The sequence below is a fragment of the Poecilia formosa genome, unplaced genomic scaffold, assembly GCF_000485575.1.
Source record: "Poecilia formosa unplaced genomic scaffold, Poecilia_formosa-5.1.2 Scaffold19, whole genome shotgun sequence".
Taxonomy (NCBI): Eukaryota; Metazoa; Chordata; class Actinopteri; order Cyprinodontiformes; family Poeciliidae; genus Poecilia; species Poecilia formosa.
The window spans coordinates 3,075,286-3,097,098 of NW_006799958.1; the positions used below are offsets into that span (position 1 = coordinate 3,075,286).

General features: G+C 40.1%; 1 protein-coding gene across 5 annotated transcripts in view; it reads right to left on the bottom strand.

The window, feature by feature from the left end:
- arhgef49 (Rho guanine nucleotide exchange factor 49) overlaps nt 1-20,623 on the bottom strand; it is a 63,280-nt gene extending 42,657 nt beyond the window's left edge. For 2 of the 5 annotated variants that reach the window (XM_016669039.1, XM_007547261.2), the window contains exons 1-2: nt 20,346-20,623; nt 14,939-15,032 (exon numbers count right to left, since the gene is read on the bottom strand). The gene's annotated coding sequence lies outside the window, so the exon portion shown is untranslated. Of the gene's footprint in view, nt 1-686; nt 857-14,938; nt 15,033-20,345 lie in introns of those variants that run through there. The other 3 variants (XM_016669037.1, XM_007547263.2, XM_016669036.1) reach the window with 3 other exon arrangements.
- Between the last annotated feature and the right edge of the window lie 1,190 nt (nt 20,624-21,813).

The following is a 21,813-nucleotide window of genomic DNA, read 5'->3' on the forward strand; positions in this document are numbered from 1 at the left end:
CGCACACACACACACGCAGACAGACCACACACACACACACACACACACACACACACACATAGACACAGATAACTTGAAACAGTCAACGAGGCAAAAGAACCGGCTCCTCACATTTCTTCTGCTTGAAGATCAGGTAACATTTTGATTTTTAAATCTTTGCTTCCAGGGAATTATCTCCACTTTTTTTTCTTTTTTTTTTTTTAATTAGATCATCCAAGTCAAGAGGCTCCAAAAATGTGAGCCACACATCGCGAATAAGCAAAGTGACGGTTGTAAAATGGGCCAGCAGTATGAAAAGAGGCTGAAGCAGCTATCTGCGTCCATGCAAAGCATCGCATTACACCTGCTGTCATCCTCCGACTTCACTCCATACAAGGCGGCATGAATAATTCAGCGACCCCTCCGCTTTGTCAACTACTACACCTCTGTTTGAGATGAAGAAACAGTCAAGCTGCAGACAACGCTCATGAAATTTCATTGCCTCGCTGTGCGGGAGAGATTCTTCACTTAGATGGAGAAAGAAAAGAAAAGTGCAGCCCTGTCACTCACAAAGCAGACCACATGGTCCCTTCCTCCTCATCTTCAGCCTCTTCTCCACTCTACAGCAAAGAACGCTACAAACTCTACAGGAAAGGCGATTAAACAGAAGCAGACGCAGTAGAACGTGAGCGGGTCCGGGTGCCTACCTTTGTTTGGTCTGTTTCTGTGCCGTGAAGCTCAGCAGCCCGGCAGCCCCACAGCGTGCAGCCTCTCCTCTCCGTCTCGCTCCCACTGCGAGCCGGAGTAGACTCTGAGAGAGAGAGAGCACGCGTGTGTGTGTGTGTGTGTGTGTGTGTGCGTGTGTGTGTGTGTGTGTGTCAATGCGAGCCCTCTCGCTGGCTATTGTTAGGGGGGAAGCGAGCCAAACTGAGCATGCTCCGGCAAAACAAGAACAGCCCCTCTCCGTAGGCATGGAGACAGGGAAGCGGCTCTCCCGGTCAAGTTGCTTTTCAGCTGGGCCGCGGCGCAGGGCAGGTGCTGCTGTGTCATGATCCTGCTGGCCATGTTTCAACACTTTGGTCGTAATCCCCTAATCCTGCATTTACTTTTCAAATTCCCGTCAGGCAGAGCATAAGATGATGACCCGGGTCGCACACGGAGCTTCACACCGCATCCAGTGGAGTCCAAACGCAAAAAAAAAGAAAATGCATTTTGACCTGGTGAATTGCAACCTGCTGCTGCCATAATTACTGCAGGAATGTTTCCCAGTCTAAAACCAAGAGACACCAGAGGAATGTGACCAAGATGAGCTGCGTGATTCATTACAGATGAATCACACTGGGGTAAAATATTACTGAGAGTCTTGCAGCATCTTTGAAAAGTAATTTTTTTTTTTATTTTGCAGCATCTTTTCAATGTCTCAATGACTTTTAATTGACTAAAAACAGCAAATATTGCAGTATCATTATTATTATATTACAAATATTTTAATTTACCCACCGTTAACATACACTTTAAATATTTAAATAAGGAGTTTCACCTAGCTTTATGGAGCATAGTAACACAGTGCTGCCCCTCCCCCACCTGTTGCTGTGCACTGCTACTCAGCTGGCTTAAACAAGGCAATTATATTGTCCATTTGTGTAAAATTGTCTGTTTCTAAACATTTCAGGTCCTTATAAATGTGGAATAGGGTTGAACCCAGTAATTATTTTGGAATCTGTCTAATCTATCAACATCTTTCCCAGTTAATCAGCCAATCAATAGTAATTTCAATCTGCCGTCTGATTTCAGTGCATGTTTAAATTAAACATTTTGAAATACTTTGAATGATTAAAATGTTTAAATCAAAGCAGAAGTTAGCAACTATTATGTGACTTATGGAGCATTGATTGAATTTTAAAGATCACAGTCATTATTTTCCTCACAAATAAAATATATAAATAAATAAATAGAATATTTGCAAATAGCAAACAGTAATTTCACCAGTTTATCCACCTATTTATTGCTGTTAATAAAACTTTGAATGGCTAAAGTTCAGGAACTTTACCATTATTGTGTAAGTTGCAACATTAGATAGTTGTGGCGGTGATGAAGTAACTTAACCTCATGATAGTGAGGAATTGCATGCAAGGAAATATGACAGCTCAACCAAACCTTTGGCTGTCTAGACACCCACATTGCACTGTGTTCTGAATTAAATTTATTTATTTATGTTACTATTTCCAACATTTCCTTCAGTTTCTGTCTTTATCTATTTCTTTGTTGAAATAAAGTTGACACAAGTTGGCCTGTAGGTGACATAGAGACAGAATCAGAATCAACTGCTCACACCTAAAAGAACATCAGGAGCTGATATTTGCTGATAAAAGTCAATTGGTGCTTTTATTCATGTAGTAGTCAGTGTGCGCTCTAAATCTACAACTTCTTTAATCGATCCCCAGATACCTGCTGCTAGCTCTGCTTTCAGTTTGCAACAATAAGTCAGGATTTCTTCCTACAAAGGCGCCGACTGGACAGCACGGTTTCACCTGGTAAATCCCAACAGCAGCAGGCTTACGTCTGGCAGCAGATGACAGAAATAAAACAGAGCCGCAATTATTTTGCACCCATCATGTGGAGCGTTCTCTGCGTCAGAGCATTAATCATCCTCCTCCCCTCGGCCCCATGCAGCATGCAATTTGTCCCCGTTTTAAGAGGCAAAGGAAATGCATCAGAAAGCAATGAATGGTGGGGTCCTGGGAAGCCTGTAATCATGTATGCATTTGTTCAAACAACATAAACACAGCTCTGCTAAAAGTAACTGCTCTGTTACATTTTCTTTCCACGCTTAAATGTTTCGGATCGTCAAACAGATTTCACCGTCAAAGACAAAACAGAACAAATGCAAGACATTGTTCCTGAATTATTTCATCTCTTAAGAGAAGAAACAAGTATCTAAACCAACCTGGCTCTTTGTAGAAAAATAATTGCCTGTTATTAAATGTAATAACTACCTGCACCAACCTGGGTGGCAACAACTGCAGATCAGTGTTTCTGTTCCCTGGAAATTAATATTTTCCATGTCTGCTGTGGAATTTTGCCAAAGTCTTCAACAGTGAATCCACTTAGTAGACGCACTTCGTAAAGTTTTTGCGCAGGAACGACCTGATTTAGGTCATGCCACAGAATCCTGAGAGTCCTAAAGTTTGACTAGGCCACTCCGAAACCTTGACTTTCCCAAATGTCTCACGGATAATCAAGATTTCTTCTGGCAAACGTGTGATTTCTGCCTTAAAACTCCTCTACTAAAGCCATGTTTGCTCAATCTCTTTCTTATTATTGAAACCTGAAGACACTGAATGATTAATTAATGTAAGACAGCTCTGTAGTGCTGCAGATGTTCCTCTGGCTTATTTTATAGCATCTTGGATGATTCATTCACCATTTTATCCATAAATTTTGAATTAAAAACTGGAGGCGTTTTCTCCTTTTTTTTCTGATAGATGTCAGTAACTTGTGTTTTATTTGACAGGGCTATGAGCTGTTCTGTATCAGACGTTTTCGCCCACTTCATGTTGTCAGACAGGTCCTACTTAAGTGGTTTCCTGGTTCGGATGCATCGGTAATCAAGCCTGAATCAAACTTGTGAAATTGAACAAAAAGAAAAAGGATTTGGCAAAAGAGAGGGCGATCATATTTTCTTAAAGGGCCAGGCGATTCTGGAAAGTTATTTTCCCCCCACAAGTAAAAAAAAACAAATATGGTTGTTTTATATTCATATTTATTTTTATGTTTATATTTATAGATGTTTATTTTATGGCTATATTTGTATTATTAATATTTTAAACCTTAGATGGAGAAGTTTGTCGACAAATAAGCAGTTTCCCCTTGGGGATCAATAAAGTATATTCTATCTATTCTAAATTATTTGAAAAACTGAAGAACATTTTTTAGTTAGGTTATGTCTTTATGATCCAGGGAACTCTAGAAAAACACATTTTAAAACTATAAAAGGTTAAATAAAGAAAAAACACATTTAGTTTTATCATCGGAAACATTATAGTGTCACAGAAACAGAAAAATATTTAAAACGGGACAATATTTTTTGGAAGCACTGATTGTTTTTCATGCATATTAATACTCTGCAAACTGTTGCAACAACAACTGAGCAGCAGACACCACATCCTTCTTTGTGTTATTGATTCGGACGTTTCATAATGTGAAGAGCAGGATCGCGTGAGTGACACCTTAAACAACAGAAGCTAGTCAATTTATCACACACTCTGAAATATCATTGGATTGGTGGTGAATCTGTATGAAGCATCACTTGTTTTCGCATCATAAACCCACGATGGTGTCAGTAGCATCTCAATGCAGTCCAGCTTTCTGATTAATATGCTAACTTTTTCTTGTTTACACAGCAATATGTTTCCAGTCTAATCAACTCTTCTACTCTGGAGAGAAAAAATATGTATGCAGATTGACAACTGGTTAGAGGTAAACTTAATGCATACATGTCATCTAGCTGTGCCATAAAAAACAGACAGGAGGGTTGGCTGTATTGTCAGCATTTTTCCCTTGCTGCAGTCAGGTGTAACAATGCAACATTTCGTGCGCTCGCTGTTTGCTAACACTCAAGGCTAATCCATCAGTGACTTTCAGCCAAAATATGAATGGTATGTTTTTGTAAGTTGAGTCGCAAATGAACAAAGCGAATAGTTCAAGGAAGCCATCTGAGGAAATTCACGCTGAAAGCCACCTTGTTGTAAAATTTCTCACATCTACACACTTCCCTGTGGTTATTTTAATCGGATTCCTGCATCAAACTTGAAAGCCGGAGAGTTTTCCAGCCTCCGACGCGGCTCCTTCTCCGTCGGGGGTGTGTTCTCGCTATGAGCGCCCGCTGCTCTGCATTTCAAGGCTGCTTTCCCCCTCTCAACAGAAACACAGCGATAAGGCTTGCAAAATCTTTTCTTCAATGGTTAGGGGCTCCGTCGCTCACCAGACGATCGATGAGCTGACTTCAGAGGGGATAAATCACAGGACGGACATAGTTGTGTGTATTTACGGTGAAGCGCGCAAAATATATGGCGTGTAATTACAGCCACGGTAGCCATGCCAAAATCCATTTTCCCATTAATTAATGACCAGTCGGAAGCAGTAATGACCCGGCGAACCCGAGGGGCCGCGCATGCAGCTCGGGTTGCAAACACAGCCGCGTGGCGTCAGCAGTTCAAGGATGTGGATAAAGCTTTCCTAAAGTGGTGAGGTGCCAAATTCAAAATCCTTAATGCTGGTTTTACCGGATCTGATCATCATCAATAAATTTTTATTTTTATTGCTGTTCCTCCTTTAATTGTCTTGGACAATTGGCCTGATGTTGTAAGTAAAGTTGGAAACTTTTGTGAATTTCTCAAAGGAAAAAAACAAAAATTTTTACAAGAAAGTTTTGCTTCTTTAATTTGTTTACTTGTTTGCGTTTCCTAATTTTCTTATCAAACATCATCAGATCGATTATATAAGTAGCTATAATATTAACATTAGTTAATGCTACGCCCTAATTGATCGTAATATTAGGACCCCACAGCATGATACTGCCACTACCTCTTTTCACCGTGGGTATGGTGCATTCAAGGCGTCAGCTTTCCACCACTCATAGTGTTTTATCCATCCTCCACTCATTTGGTCTGTCTCATTGCTCTTTACATGCGACTGGATTTCATTTAGGGGTGTCTGAGTAAAAGCAGCTCTTTGACATTTACAACCACAAATATTTCTGTTTGCAACATGACGAAATGCCAGAAACACGTAAAGACAATGACGATATAAGTTTAAATTAAATAAATCCCTACAGTTTGTTATAAGTCAGTCATTTCAGCTCTAATTTGTTGAAATTTATCTTCCCAAACTTCTACTTACTCGACCCATCAGTTTGTAACTTTATCGGTCAGCTGAATTTATGTACAGGACATCTGTGGTGGATTTATTACAGAAAAAAAATTATTGCAAAGTGACATAAAGAGTACAACTTGACAATCAGTTCAGGCAATACAACCAACAGTTAAAAACAGCAAAGCTGGAAGTTACTCCAGATCGGAAAATTGGTTCATTATTCTGGGTTTAACGTGTTTCCGCTGTAGAAAAGAAAATAAAGAACTTCAAGCAAGATTGTTTTTCTGGTTTGAAATCTAAATCAGATTTTCTGCAAAAGAAACCAGAACCCTGATTGGATCTTTTTGTGCTTTTTTTACAAGTCCATCTATTCCTGTTACTGGTGTTCGTACTCGGCGGTACAAACACACGGGGTCAACACGAGAAGTATGCAGCCCGCTCACTCGGGGTACACACAGCTGGATAATTCATAAGGGCTTCACCGTTGGCTCAATAATTCATCAGGCTCGTCTGCGCTGTGGGTAAGTCACGTACGGACCTTTTACAGAGGAAGTAGGTGAGCGGGACATTTTGTAGGATGAAAACTCGATAAGAACTTGCAGATTTTTCAAAATCTTCTAAATTTAGCACCACTTTCACGACTCCGGGGAATGGCCACATTTAGAAATGAGGTAGGATGAGCCAGCTTTTTGTGTTGACTTAGTAACCCTGAGGCCCTGAAAGCATTTAGCATACAGCCAGCACAGCAGGAACCAAACGCTGCACGACGGGGGTCCCAATCATCTGGATCATTTGTCCGTATTATTACACATACATGCCGAAGAAGCCTAATAGAGTCAAAACTACTCTCTGTGTTCAACCGGTGCAGTTCTTCTTGGCTACAACAACGGTTGCCACTGAATAAAAGCCTCGTTGTTTATCATTTTTGGCTCAGTGGAAATGTTTGCATTTCAAGGGGGGAGGACGTTAATACAGGACGTCGTAAAAAAAAAAAAAAAACGTTCCCTGCCGTGTTTCTCCCGCTGCTTGATTGCTTGGCAACCACAATGGCATTGTGGGTCACAGTGAGTTCTTTTGAAGCCTGACAATCGACAGAGGGATGGATGACTGGGCGGATGCTAAGCAAGGTCACAATGCGCCACAGAACACAGTGACACAGTTACACCAATGTAGCCACAGGCTCGACCCACTGAACTACATCCACACCATTAACTGGGTCTTTTGTCCAGTGAGATGCGGCTTGAAGCAGTTCATCACCACACATCTCCATGCTAAATGGCTTCTTCTGTAAGTGCAGGTCATGTTTGCAGTTGCTTCCGCCTGTTGATATTATGGTTATGTACGCCGTAATCCAGACAGGCGGTCGATTTCTAAGATATTTCAAGACGGGACTTCATCTAAATTCATGGTCCCTTCACACAAAAGCTGAGAAAGTTTATCATGCTACGCTACACATTTGCGCTGATGAAAATTCACCTCAACATGCTTGAAACTGAAAATGTAATTGACGGGTTTTTCCTACATGCTGAATCGTTAAGGCAGTAACGACTTGGGTACCGTCACAAAACGGGAAATTAGTGATTTCAAGAAGGTCACCTGATCTCTAATGTAAAAATAATAAACAGCAACACCATGTAAATGTAGAGCATCCCTTCCTAAATGCAGCAGAATCTCATAACCCTCATCCTAATATGGATGCTCCAGTGTTTCCCCCAGAAAACCTGATAATCCCAGTGATTGGAACGCTAAGGCGGCCTGCCATGTTTTTGAGTTAAAAAAAACTCAAAAACTTGAGGAATTGAAATTGAATTCAATTTCAATTCCTGAAATTTCAATTTCAGGAATTTCAATTCCTGAAATTTTCAAATTTCAGGAAATTTGAAAATATGAGTTGATAATTATGTGTTATTGGAAGATTAATGATTGAACACCGACTATAAAGTTTTAAAAAATGTAAATATTTAAAAAAAATAAAATAAAATAAATGAGGAGTGGTTAGCCTGGTGGGGGCACAAGTAAAGCCTGGTGGCCCGCCAGGCTTATAATACACTGAGGGAAACCCTGTGCTCTATTCAGAACAGGGGCGTATCAAAAGTAGGAAACACAATACAGGAAGATGACAGAACTTTGAGTCCCACAGAATTTTCGTCACTTTCTCCAATTCAGACTCGCATGATGTGCAACTTTGAGTACGACAGCATACACGGCAAAACAGGAAACTGTGCTGGTACTCGAAACCTTTTACTGACTGGACCTGGCAGTGCCCCATAGACATGGCGACCAGGGAGATGTGAAATAAACGGAGAACACAGACACAGGGAATCATCGTGACGCATCAACCTACTTCATTATTACATTTTCCATCTTCAGTTCCTAGGTCTGATCGGAAAGAGAGCGCTCTGCGGAACTCCATTAAACAACTTTTATGCGTCGGATGTTACGTAAAGGAAAACTGGCATGATCCGATGAGTTTGTGAACGGTTGTTTGAGCGTGAGCAGCGCGTACACGTGTGTGTGCTCACTCTTCGAGTCTGCTTTGGCTGATTTAATGCCCTCTGACCAAAACAGAACCTCTTATCATAATCAACATGCCTGCAGCCACACAGTGCACTAAATGAACACAGCCCTTTAGAAGGCAGCCCATGAAATCCAATTTTCCTTTCAATCTATCCGTTTTCACCGCGCCATGCTCAATGCTTCCTAAAGCTTTCCCGTTTGCGAAGCGCCTAAACGGCCAGTGACACGTTCCAGATGAGACGAAAGTACAGCAATATCACCACTGAGAGTTGGCTCGGTGTTCTGCTGATGTTAAAGTAATCCGCTTCAATTGGCAGGATCACGCAGCAGAACAGACTGCAAGAATCTGCTGGCACGCATCTGAGTATATATTAATAAAACAGAAAAGTGCCGAGCAGATGAAGACACTTGAGTGAGTTTCCGTCATTTGGGGAAAGAGAGCGTCTCCTAATTTTCAGCCTAAATTAATCACATCAGTAGATACAGATACAGTAAGCACACTGCTGTTGTCACATTGGAAACGCCTTGTGCAGTTGGCTGAGAAGAAAATGAGAGCAACAGATACAGTCTGTCTGTCTTGCTCCGACTAAATCAAGGAATTATTGGCCTCTGGAGAAGAGAGATCGGCGACGTTTCCAAAAACACCAAGATACGACTGCTCCTGAAGACCATGTGACGTTGGAGGTAGAAATCAAATACAGTAGCCATCAAAATTCAGGCACAGCAAACTGAAGTCTACACATCAGTGGTTGCGGGTTAATGTGACATTTTGTAATATAATCAGATTGCAGGCTTGTATTTTATGGATCTCAGAGGAATTGCACTCAAAAACGATGAAAATAACAAGCAGTTGCTGGTAAACTGTTGGAGCAATTATGCTCCAAGAGGAGGAGGCCTGCAGGAAGTTGTGCCACAGAGTGTGACATCAGTGGCATTACACTCCGGTGATGACTGAGTGACAGTGACAAGGAGAAGAGCAATGAGCAAAAAAACAAACTACCATCAATCCATTGTCTATCCCTGCACGATCCCTGGTCTCCAGTGATCATTGGGCGAGAGTCAAGATAAGCCCTGGACAGGACACACAGAGACACACACAGGACAATCATGCTCACACACACTTAACACACAATTTAAAGAACCTATTAACCTAACAGTAACATTTTAGTGCTGTGAGAGGAAGGTGGATCATCTGGAGAGATCCCGGGCATGCAGGTGTGGATCTTTTTCAGCGCCAAAATGAAGACTAACGTCCACCCAGCGGTCGCTACTTGCTCTTCGCAGGAAGTTATATCCATTCCTAAGCCAGCTAAGCTGATTAATGATGGGCCAGCAGCGGTAACCAAGCAACCACCAGAAGTAAGTGAGCGGCCGATACTGGCAAATGCGAAGACTATACACACTTGAGGTAGCTGCTGAAAGGTTTGTGACCAGTATGACATCTTCTTAACGCTAACGTTAGCACGGATAGGCGAGAGTTAGCATTGGATTTGATGCCATTAGCCTTGCATGGGCTAGCAACTAGCATGCTACCCATGACTCACATTTACGTCTTTTGGGGAAAATATCATCAAGAAAGTGGTTTGCACATCATTTCTGTAAGCGTCATACATTAGATACATTGATATGTTCCCTCGACAGAGTTCAATCAATCTAATGTGACACCAAGCAAAAAACATTCTAGTAACAGTGCAACAGTGCTACCAACCACTCCACCTTCAGACTCAATTACTAGACTCTACACAAAGCCACCACATGCAAAGTAACCAACGCTGGATGGAGAGAATTAAACAGAGCAAGATGAACGAGACACTACCGCCTCTCTCTCTTCACCAGACTTGATCGATGCAGGCTGCGTGCCAACGCTGATCTAGATGATCTATGCTGCCGTAAGCATTTAGACGCAGCGCATCAATCTGCAGCCAGATTTCAGAGGTAGCAGAAAACAGGTGCAGCCTGAAAATGAGGATAGATAGATAGATAGATAGATAGATAGATAGATAGATTTTTAATGTAAGGACCTGGTGAAAGGTACAAACAATAGAAACAAAGGGAATGGAGGAATGATGAGCATGATGGTGATTTAATCCATATTTTGCACCCGGTTGCTTAAGGCAAAGCAGAAACACAGGCAGGCTGCTCAGACTCCTCAGCCTCTTGATCCAGACAGCTTCCTTTGGGAGCCTGCTGATCAAGAACCCAAGCTCTCCGGCGAACACACGCAAGTCGATCCCGCCGCTTTCAGAATAATCGTTACTGGTAAAAAAAAAAAAAAAGAAAAGAAAAAAAAAATGCACTCTGACCTGAATCCTGATAAATTGTTCAGTTCTGGGTAAACAGATGCAGTTTAACTACACAGAAACACGTAGAGAAAAATGACAGGCTGTACACAAGCAGCAGAGTCTTATTAGCATTCTGCATCCAGACCTCAGCATTCATGCAATTTCCTCAGAGGGAATATTTAGGTTGCCAGAAACATGCTTTCGGCCTTCGCTGTGTGTGTGAGTCGAGTCTCGGAGAACAATGGATCAGAGGGGAAAACCGGCTGTGGGGGTAAAAAAAAATCCTCTCAGAATGCTATTTTTGTCTTTGCATTTCACCAAACAGACAGTAACGACTTTAGCGCTCACCACCAGGAAGCATCTGGAGAGGAATCTCTATTGTCGCAATAGTGATTTAAAAAAAAAAAAAGATCAACAGGCTGTATCTGAAGCTGAGGTCAGGTCGGGTGAAACGGAAATAGAAAAAGCGATTTGATCCAGTTTCACTAGAAAAAGGAATACCAAATAAAAACTCTGAAAGAGGAATAAAAGACAGGGACTTTGATTAATAAAAACAAGTGAAAGGGATACAGGAAAAAATATATACAGTATGATTAAGAGAGATGGAGAGAGGTGAGCACAGCCGGGACTCCTGTCTGGAGAGCGCTCACACTGAGGGAGCTTTCATCCTGCTGCAGACTGTCAGCAAGGTTACGCCTTAAAGAAGTGACAGGATGCCGCCGCTCGCTGAGGGAACAACCTTCGTTTCGTCTGCCAGAACAATGAGGAGCCCACCAACAAGCACGGTTGATAAAGTCTGAGTGTTTGGCATGCAGGAAGCAACGGCGGCGTCAGGAGGAGGAACACGCGTTTTTCAGACGGAAAAGACGTTCCTCTGTGGCGATGTGCGAAACGGACAGAGAACACGGCCACGGTTTAAAAGGAAAAAATTATTTTAAACCTCCAGAGTACACAGTGGGGTGTTTTTTGTGTGTGTAGAACAGAGTTAGCAGTGACCCTCCCCCACCTGTTTCTGTGTACTGTCAGCCAGTGGGCTTAAGAAAAGGATCATCCTAAAAAAAATAAAATCCTCCATTTCTGAGGAGCAGAAAACAGAAAATTGTTTCAGTTAGTGAAACATTGAGAGACGTCCTCTTCAATCACTACACAACTATTACAGCAGGATAAAACAAATGAAAAAAAAAATAAAATAAAAAACTTTCCCTCAGGAACACAGGCCCATCCACAGAGATGGATTTTAACATCATTGAAAAGGCTGAAACAAGTGGTGAAGATCCTCTTTAAACCAGTGCAAATCTATCATTACGTTTCTTTGACATATTTTTCATGTGGTTTTTGTGCATGTTCGCCACTCAGGAACGTTGTATTCCACTCCTTTTTCCTTCACTGCTGGTCGCTCCAGGAAAACAGGCATCCAGATGATGGAGTGCCTACTTTATCAGAGTGGAGAAATGCATTTTGTGACTTATTCATAACTTTCATTTGAGCGTTCACTCATTCAGTCGCTACCGCGTCCCCTGCTAATGTGCAGCCATCATCTTAAGGTTTCTAGTGGAAACTTTGTTTATCTGTCTGCTCATAGATCATTTTTGGGGAATGTTGTTTGCTCCTGGTAAGATAAGGCATATTATATTCTTCCAAATCTCTTCATTTCTGCCTCTTTGTGACCCGTTTCCATCTCGTGTTTGTTGCTGAAGTAACTGGAAACCAGGCTACGCTGTAGAAAAAAATCTCTAATTTACAGTAAAAAAAATACCAGAAGCTGAGTTTTACCGTAGCTGCCGTTATTTTACCGACGTTTCTTTTTTCTTTACAGTGACTGTTTTAAAAAATTATTAAACAATATGACAATTTGGGCTGATATCAATATCCAATATTAATTTTAAATAATTATCTTTCTAGAATACCCTCTTGACAAACCGGAGTATTTTGCTGGACACTGATTTTAAATGTAATATTTTTACTACTTTTAGTAGTTGAGACATTTGTCTTCAATCACTTTTTGATGTCAAACCAGGTTAATATCAAAAAGTTTTGCATTTTTACACAGATTAATTTTTAATTTCGATTTGAACACAGTGACACTTTGACTAAATCTCATGCTGCCAAAAGCCTCAGTGACATGAAGAGACCAAATGAAAATATTAATAGATGCTTTAAATCCTAAACACTATTTCAAGCCACACCTTTTAACATGTTGCTGTAGCAACAGTTTTCTTTTTTTTATTTGCATGCTAATGTGTGCAACAATGAACAATAAACCTGGATGGATTACGCCGGCTAATCCACATGATTTCATTATGGGCTAAAGGCCCTGCTGAAGATTAGACCACTCACAAAGCACAGAGGAGTAAAAACAGACCCACTGGCGCCTGAATATTGGAATATTTGACGAGGGTTTCTCATTTAAAGCATTAAAAACATCCTAAAAAATAAAACGGGGTGTGTAATAAGTCAAAATAGCAAGAAGTAGAATTTGAAAGATGCTTCTTTTGAGACGCAATAGAAAAAACGTTTTACGTTTTATAACTCTATTAACTAATTTTCAATGTCTCTCATTGGGATTTTATGTAATATAGCAGAGTATTGGCTAGTTATGAAGTAGATCAAAACGGATGCATGGATTGAACGTTTTGCACTCGATTTTATTAAACTGGTGATGTCTGAAGGCAGTCTTATTTAGGGGTAGCAGGGTAAAGAGGGGTTAATACCAGACATTTTCAATTCTTATTTTGTAAAGAAAAGAAGATAATTCACACAAAATCCCACTTAAGTGCTTGAAATGCAACCAGATGTGTAAAGATTTAAAGGTTTAATGTTTCTGCGAAGCACAGCATGACACAATTTCAGACATTACAACATACTGCTCTGATTATGCAATAAGTCGCATTATATAAGTGACAACTGACTGACTTTCACTTAAAAATGGGCTAAAGCCTCACGCTGCATGCCAGACAAGTTTTTTGGGGGGGATTTTTTCAGCACAAACTAAACCAGTAAGTAAGTTCTCCTTCCTTACACAATGTTGTTTTTTTGGATGATGCTGTCAGCGTTCATTTGGCTCACGACGGGAACAAGCAAAAGGCTGGCGGGGGGAGAAGGAGACGTCGTTTTCACACGTGGATCGGCCGCCACGAAGCACATCCTCACTGAAAAGCTCAGGAAGAAGAATCTCTTCTATCGTCTGAAAACTGAAACTAAAGCTCCTCTGGACAGAAAACAAGCCTGGTGTCGCTTAAAACTTTAAAACTATAAGTCTTATATTGAATATATTGAGGATCATCGTATTATCTTAAAAAAAGGTGTTTCTTTGTATTTTTTTGGGAAAAAGGTAAGTAAGAAGTACAAAGTGAAATAGCAGGACTCGAGCATAAAACCTGACACATTATAACACAACAGCCCCAAGGTTGGGAGTCTGGTGGTAACAATTAGTTTGTTGAGACTCGCAGACATGCTGTTTACAACAGTCTTATCAAATGTCCCTCAATCTTTTCAGTCTGCCTCTATATTTTTACTACAAAGACACCCAAAAAACTGAGCTACCCAACTTACTTTGAGTCACAGTTCAGTACAGTGTCTTGCACTGGTTGTTATCTTGAACTTTTTCATTGGTCATCACAAACAGAAGCTAATGTTGTATAATTAACGTTTTGTTTGGAACATAAAAACTGATCCAAGTTGATTAAACATTCAGGCAGAACTGAAATGGATGGGATTGGATGAAGTGTTAGATTGGCCCAGTCAAAGTTCAGACATACATCCAATAGCGAGTCTGTGGTAAGAGCTAAAAGAGAGAGAGAGATATATTACAGGTACCAGCCTGTTCAAAGAGTGGCAGCTGTAATTTCAGCAAAAAGGTGGTTTCACCTCGAGGGGCTGAAAATCAATACATGTCACACTCTCCAGATTTTCATTTTAAAAACATGTCAGGATGCCACGCATCGTTTTCCTTCAATTTCACAACATGTACTATTTTCTGTTGGCCTATCACATAAAATCCCAGTAAAACACATGGTCATTTGTCCACTATAACGCGTCAAAACGTGAAAAAATTCAAGTTCGACAAATCAGAAGTGCAATAAGCCACAGTTAAACGATTCAAACCAAGCAACAGGACTCCTTCAGCATCTCTCATATGCAGTTCGTTGTGAGCTGCAGATGCCTGCTTCTTAATTGCTCAGTTGGTAATTAGCGGTTGTCTGCTTGGAGTCCAGATTCATCCAACCACAGTCTGTTTTGTTGTTTATTGGTGGAAGGCGGACGATGTGCGGCAAACAGATACTCACGCACTCTCGGTTACGCAGCCTTCACGTGGCAGCGCATGCGGCTGTCAGCGACGTTCCAGCAGGACGCAGGCGGGGGGATGCGTTGCACTTCATCCTGAGGGCCGGACAAAAGAACAAAGGAGTTTCTCAGGGGACGAGATTAGCTCGGCTGCCTCGAGTGCCATCATTATCAGCATTATTAGCCTCGAATACCAGAATTCTTTGAACCTTGATTCAGGGCAAACTTGAACATTTCTTTTCTTAGTGCTTTAAGCAGGTGCAACCTTCGTCCTGTGGATCCAGGAGCGTTCCTCCCATCAAGGCTGAGTGCCTTTCAAATTACATCAGCAACAAAGACGAGTCCTGTTTTTTTTTAGTTACAATCCATCATGATGCTGTGTTCTGTAAAAAGCTGCTTCTATTTTTTTTTCTTTTTTCTGAGAAGTCTGAGATGTAATTTGCTCCAGCCAAGATAATGCTTGGTAGCGCTAAGCTAGGGGTACAGTATGACAGGGCTGCATGATGTGGATGAATCATCCGTTCTTTATCTCCTCTTTCTTGTGCTTTGGAGTCTGGTCCAGCCTTCACTGGGCGTCGTACTGCTAAGACTCCAGACAAACTGTCACTCAAGGTAATATGAGTGAACATTTTATTTACGGCCAAAACAAAAACTGCAGATTGTACCTAGAAAAAATATATTTTCTAAGCTTCTCTAAGCACTTGACTGACTGACATCCCCACTAGCAAGATGTCACAATGTGGCAAAAACAAAAAAGACACGTGAAGTGACTTTCCATGTTTATTCCCACTTGATCTTACTGAAACTAATAATTTCAACTGAAAAACATATTTAATCTACAAAACATCACATCACTTGATTGGTAAACAGCCTCTAATAAAGGTGTATAAAGTCTTGAAACAAGTGATATTTCATTGCACTGGAATCATCTCAAATTACAGATTTTGTTGCATGTTTCTAAAAATAAGCTCTGGAGATTTCTTTAATTTTGACAGCTTTTTTTTTTACTTTTCTGCACAATGGCACAGTTGGTGGCATTGCTTCTTTGCAGTATGAGGGTCCTGGTTTCAAATCACAGCCTCCATGGAGCATGCATGTGGAGCTGAACCACGTGCACCAGGTTTTCCTTGTTTTTGATTATTTTTGCAGTTTTTGTTTTTACTCAACATACATAAAACAATATTTACTGTCAAAGAAGAAATGTACCACAGATTATTTGATAAAGGTAGTTCTTATTTTACTAGGTCTAAAAGCAAAATGTGCAAAAGAGAACATGATGTTTTGTTAAGTTTATGCAGTTGAGGAATTCGACTGTTTTTTAGTCTAAGTTTCTGGTCATTGCTAATCACAAAAAAAAATCAGTCAGGTTGGCAGGAAGTCATTAAATCAAATTAGACCATTGGTTACTGAAAGTGCTAGAAGGTTGATTAGACAAAGGGAGTGAGAAACAAAAATCTTAGTGCACTAAAAAATCATTTAAGTTAAAAAAAAATGTAAGGACAGATGAATGGATGAAAAAGGGAGTAGAGGGCTGGAAGTTACACGGCAATAAGTTGTAAATGCAACAGTATGTTAAACATGCAATTTGCTTAATTTGTGAAAATTAAATTTCCACTAATTTGCCTACTGTGACAAAAACAAAACAAAACAAAAAAAAAAAAAACAGTTCACAACAGCACAAACACTTTAATGACCACAGCCGTAATGACTCGACCAAAATAATTGGAAGGCAGTGGACTGAAAAAAAAGCCCCTGATGTCAGCCAATAAGTTAATGCAGGGTAATTACCCGCCTATACTCGGTCCGGCCGCGCTGATCCGAAACGACAACAGTACATTATGATGCCCGACACAAGTGTGCACATTAGCATTAGCAGCCTCAGGGCCCTCAGTGTACCTGTCACGCTTCTCTGCCGCCACAGCCTGACAGACTGATGCTGTCTCATTAAATGTAGAGAAACAGACTCCTGCATCACTTTGTTTGTGTGTGTGATATATATTATGCTGTGAGGACCTAGACGTATACACATTGTGGAGACCAAACGTTATATGAACATTAAAATTAGCTGGCTAGAAAACAAGGCTTTCAAGCTAGCGTAACTGTATTAGCTAGGTAGGAAATGAGGAACTCTGTTAGCTAGTCAGAAGACAAGGGGGACTCTGTTAGCTAGTTAGAAAACAAGGGGGACTCTGTTAGCTAGTTAGAAAACAAGGACAACATTAGCTAGCTAGGAAACGAGGGACTCTGTTAGCTCGTTAGAAAACAAGGACAACATTAGCTAGCTAGGAAACGAGGGACTCTGTTAGCTAGTTAGAAAACTGGGGAACTCTGTTAGCTAGCTAGCTAGAAAGCCTACATTAAATGGAACTATCTAATTTATTTAAGTTAGCTTAGTTTTTTTAAGAGAGCTAAGTTAATTTTATCATTAACGATGATGAAAAGGTCTATTTGCATTTTAAGGGCCATGTAAAACGAGGCAGTTCTTTTGCAGTAATGTGTGAGTCTGCAGGCCCACTGCTCGACTTTTAATCACCTCACTGTGCTGATGGGAGAGTCCATGCAGAAATCAGATAGGGAGCAGCAAAGCAACACTCTGAAGGATAATTTATGAGACTCGACAAGGAGAGGTCTCTAACAGAGTTAAACAGCCTGTCACTTCCAGATGCAGTGACTATAAAATGTATTCATCCCTTTGAATGTTTCATCCTTTTTATTGCTTCTAAAACAGTCAATTATGGTCGACAAAATATTGTTTTTTTTTTGACAAATGTACAAAAAAAACCTTGATTTCTACAAAACAATTAAAAATATTTAACAAAATTAGGTGAGAGTTCGATGAAGCGTTGACATTTCTCGTCTGTGTCTCCAAAAAGCCAGTGCATTTATTGAAAGTAACAGATACAAATTAAAAGGTTGTGATTCCATTACTTCAATTAGAGTCCAGCAGAAGAAGGAAAAGATACCACAAGTGTTTGTGGGCGAGCCAAAACCATTTGTCCAGAATCGGATTTACATTAATGAGCATGTGTGTGTGTGTGTGTGTGTGTGTGTGTGTGTGTGTGTGTGTGTTTCCTCCGGATGATGAACGCTGTGCAAGCAAAGCTTTAAAGAGTTTCAAAGCACAGTAATTCACATCCCGGGGGACACCTTTGTGGAAGCACCCAAAGATAATACAGGTTGTTTTGTTTTTTTCAGTCCTATGATCACCATCTTAGCATAAAGACTTGAAAAACGTCTGAATCCATTAAATATTCATACTCCTCAAGCCTGGAATCCCATTATGCATCAGTTCCCAATCCTATAAAACAAGCAAACTGCTGCTGTGGCTGGAAATAACACAATTTTCCCGTATTCATTAACATTATCTGATTGCAGTATGGAAGTGGGCCAGGATCCTCATCGGTCACAGAGGTACTTCCAGGAACGGCTTGGAAGAACCAGTCCGCCTGCTGCGGTACTGACGGAGTCCCGGGAGCCTCTGGGAGACTCCACGGGGTCCCCAAAGGAAAACAGGCACGAATGAAAAATGGCTCCATTTCATTTACTTAAATGAAGAAAAATGAAGACAAATGGAGTCATTTTTTCTATTGCTGGGAGGTTTTAAAGTCCCACAGATCGTATGCTACATTTTTCTACCAGACCTTTCAATAGCTTTGCTGTTATAGAAAGCACAGGTACGTCTTCAAAGTGAGCCTAGTGTACGTTTCACATTTACACTGGTCATGTTTTAGAGAATATCTGACAGATGATAATGAAAGTGTAGGTGCAGTCTTACTCACATTATTATACAAACTTTGAAATTTAAATGTGTCTGCATAAAAAAATGAGGTTTGACCTTTTTCATGTTCTTCCATGTTGAAGGAGCCTCATTAATCTTCACAGGCGGCCATTTTGAATATAACACAAGCAGATCACTGAACCTCTTCCTCAGGACGAAATAAAAAAATGTGAAATGGTAAAATTATGCTGCATGTTGATGATAAATGTCGGAGGGTTATGTTTATGACTTTAGTTCACGTTACGTCCATGTAGGATCACACTAGCCTTTAGAAATTCAAGTAATTAGCACAAGCTAATGCTAGCATGTTTACCATTCACACTTTGACCAAAGAACTCGTCAAAAATTATAGATACTTTGAGTTTGGATATCCAAACTTACTGACATTAGGAAGTCTTTTTTAATCTGATTTATTTTAATGCTGGATAAAATTTAAAATAAAAATTGTTCATTTTAAAATATTGTCTTATCTTGAGCTAGTATTTTGCTACTGAATTAAATCTCAAGTTAAGTCAGTTTAATCTGTTTTTTTTTTTGTTTAAAACCCAACAAATTTTCAGCTTAAAGCCAAAGCCCAACTATGTTGTGTTAAATTAACCTAGAACTGGATTTGTTCAGATTTAACTAACAAAATAACCCAATTTAAGATGTTTTTAAGACCATCGTTACATTGGAATATATTGAAAATCTAATAAACCAAACCAAAAACGTTGACATACACGTTCAAATGTCCATTTACACATACATTTCTGGGAACATGATTAATTGCTGAGCTTTCAAATATTTACTATAGCTTTCAAATATGCCATATATCAAGAAATGTGTCGTTCCATGATAAATATTAACCAAACATAGTTTCATTGGAAGCCCGAGAATATTGAAAAATCTTTAAATCTTTTCTTGCACTAGCATTTTTTTCAAAAAGATTTACAACAAAAAAAATCTGTCTTTAGTTTCAGTCCACTTACTCATCGGAGGAAACGAAATGTATGTTAGGAAAATGCCTATGTTTTAATGCTGGTTCCCCAAACAATCCATTTAATATGAATGTAACCAAAATACCAGTTTATGTTCTACTTCTTAAAATTAAGAGTTTACAGAATATTTTTAGTAGTCAATTCCTTTCTCCTTGCCTGTGCTTTAAATATAAAATTTTTCATCCAAACCAAAAGTCTGCAAGAGAACCAAATGCAAGAAGTTTTTATGAAATTATTTCAACCAAAGACAAAAAAATGTCCTGACTTTTTCCTCTGCTTGAAAACATACATCATATTTGTGTATTAAATTGAGTAAAACTGGGCCAGTTTTTGTTGAAACATCAATATGTGACTTCTTAAAGACATAATCTTGAATGGGGTTTTCTATTTTTTTCACATCACCGTATTAATATAAACGCAGGCGCCTAAATGTCGCAGAAAACAACGACATCTGCAGATAACCGAGAGCCAACAGTTCACCTTAAACTGCAGGGTCAACACAATCAAAACCACATAAGACACTATTAGACTGAAGCAATGAATGCAACCATGCAGTCTCTCAGCATGCAGCAGGGAGATGTGCAGCTTCGGATGTTGTGTTCTGCGCTACAGGAGCACACAGACGGCAGGTGAGCCCCCCTGAAGTCTACTCACTCAGAGCGCTTTCCGCTCCATCACATCACAGAGTCCAAGTCCCGCGTCCGAGTCTCCGCGGCGGCGGCTCTTCACTCAGCTTCACACCGGGCTCCGGGAAAGCCGACCGGGAACCGGACGAGCAGAAAAGCCCCGCACTGTGCGCTCATTCGTGTGCTGTGCGTTAGAAAAGTAGTAGAAGAAGAAAGCCTTTCACTGTTTTCTAAATATTTACCGGAGGATTCTGGCTGCGCGACCTGCTTCCTTTGCGGGATTCTCCTTGGGAACTGTGCTGCCTTCAGGAACTGCTCGTAAAACTTGAATGAATGGAATTTCTTCTTCACTTCCCTCTCGTAGGTCAGTGGTCGTGAAGGGATTGTAGCAGTTTGATTTATTTTAGTTAGAACTCATTGAAGCATTAAAGTACAATAAAAAATACTACAGAGTTTATGAAGAAATATGGAAAAGAAGAAAACAAAAACACAATCTAAAGAATAATTTTTGTATTTGACATTTTTAAAACTGCACAGCGGATGTGAACTATTATTCCACCTAGTGTTAAATCAATAACTTTGAAGCGGAAATCCACATTATAGATCAGTTTTAGTTTGGTTGTGTGAGACGCACACTTACACTTTGGTAAGTGAATGCAGCACAACCGTAACACAAGGCTCTAACCCCGCTCCTGATTGGTCCTGATGGGAAAGAAGCAGCCACTCAGCCCCATGTGCCCCTCTCCTTCATCCCCCTTTCCACTCAGATCAGCAGTCTGATGAATACCCTCTCTGGGGGATGCACGTAGTGACCAATTTAAAGATTTATATCTTGCAAAAATACAGTTGAGTCACGCTGTTTGTTAAATGACATAAGTGTGAAATATAATCAAGCATTGCTAATCAAATAGACACGAAAATAAACTGGGAAATGCAAACGTAAATGTAATCTTCAACGTATGACTAGATTTTCTTTTCTTTTTATATTTTTCCATCTGTGCATAGCATGCATTTCCACAGAAAACACCGAGGGAGAACGTCCGTCAAACAGTTTCTGAGCTTAACCTCAAACACATTTGGGTTATGCAGCAGGACAATAATTCAGAACCCCCCAGCAAGCAAATGAATGAATGGTTTAAAATAACAAAACAAAGTTTTTACGTGGCCTAGTCAAAGCTGAGACTTAAATTATATTGAGAGATCTTGGCAGGATCTTAATTAGGATGTCTAAGCTTTAAAATCAGCTGAATTAAAACGAGTCTACAAAGCAGCGTGGGCCAAAACTGTATCCACAGTGAGATAAAACACTTATTACCATTTACTTTATATTGGAAATACATATTTAGGTTATAAGTATTTTCAATGTCAGAGCTCTAAATTGGAGATCGGGACCAAACTCAAAAAAGAGAAAAAAAGAAAGACATGAATGAATACTTTTACAAAACTAGTATGTACTTGGCATGCAATCCTTTATAAACACTGGATTTCAGCTGAAT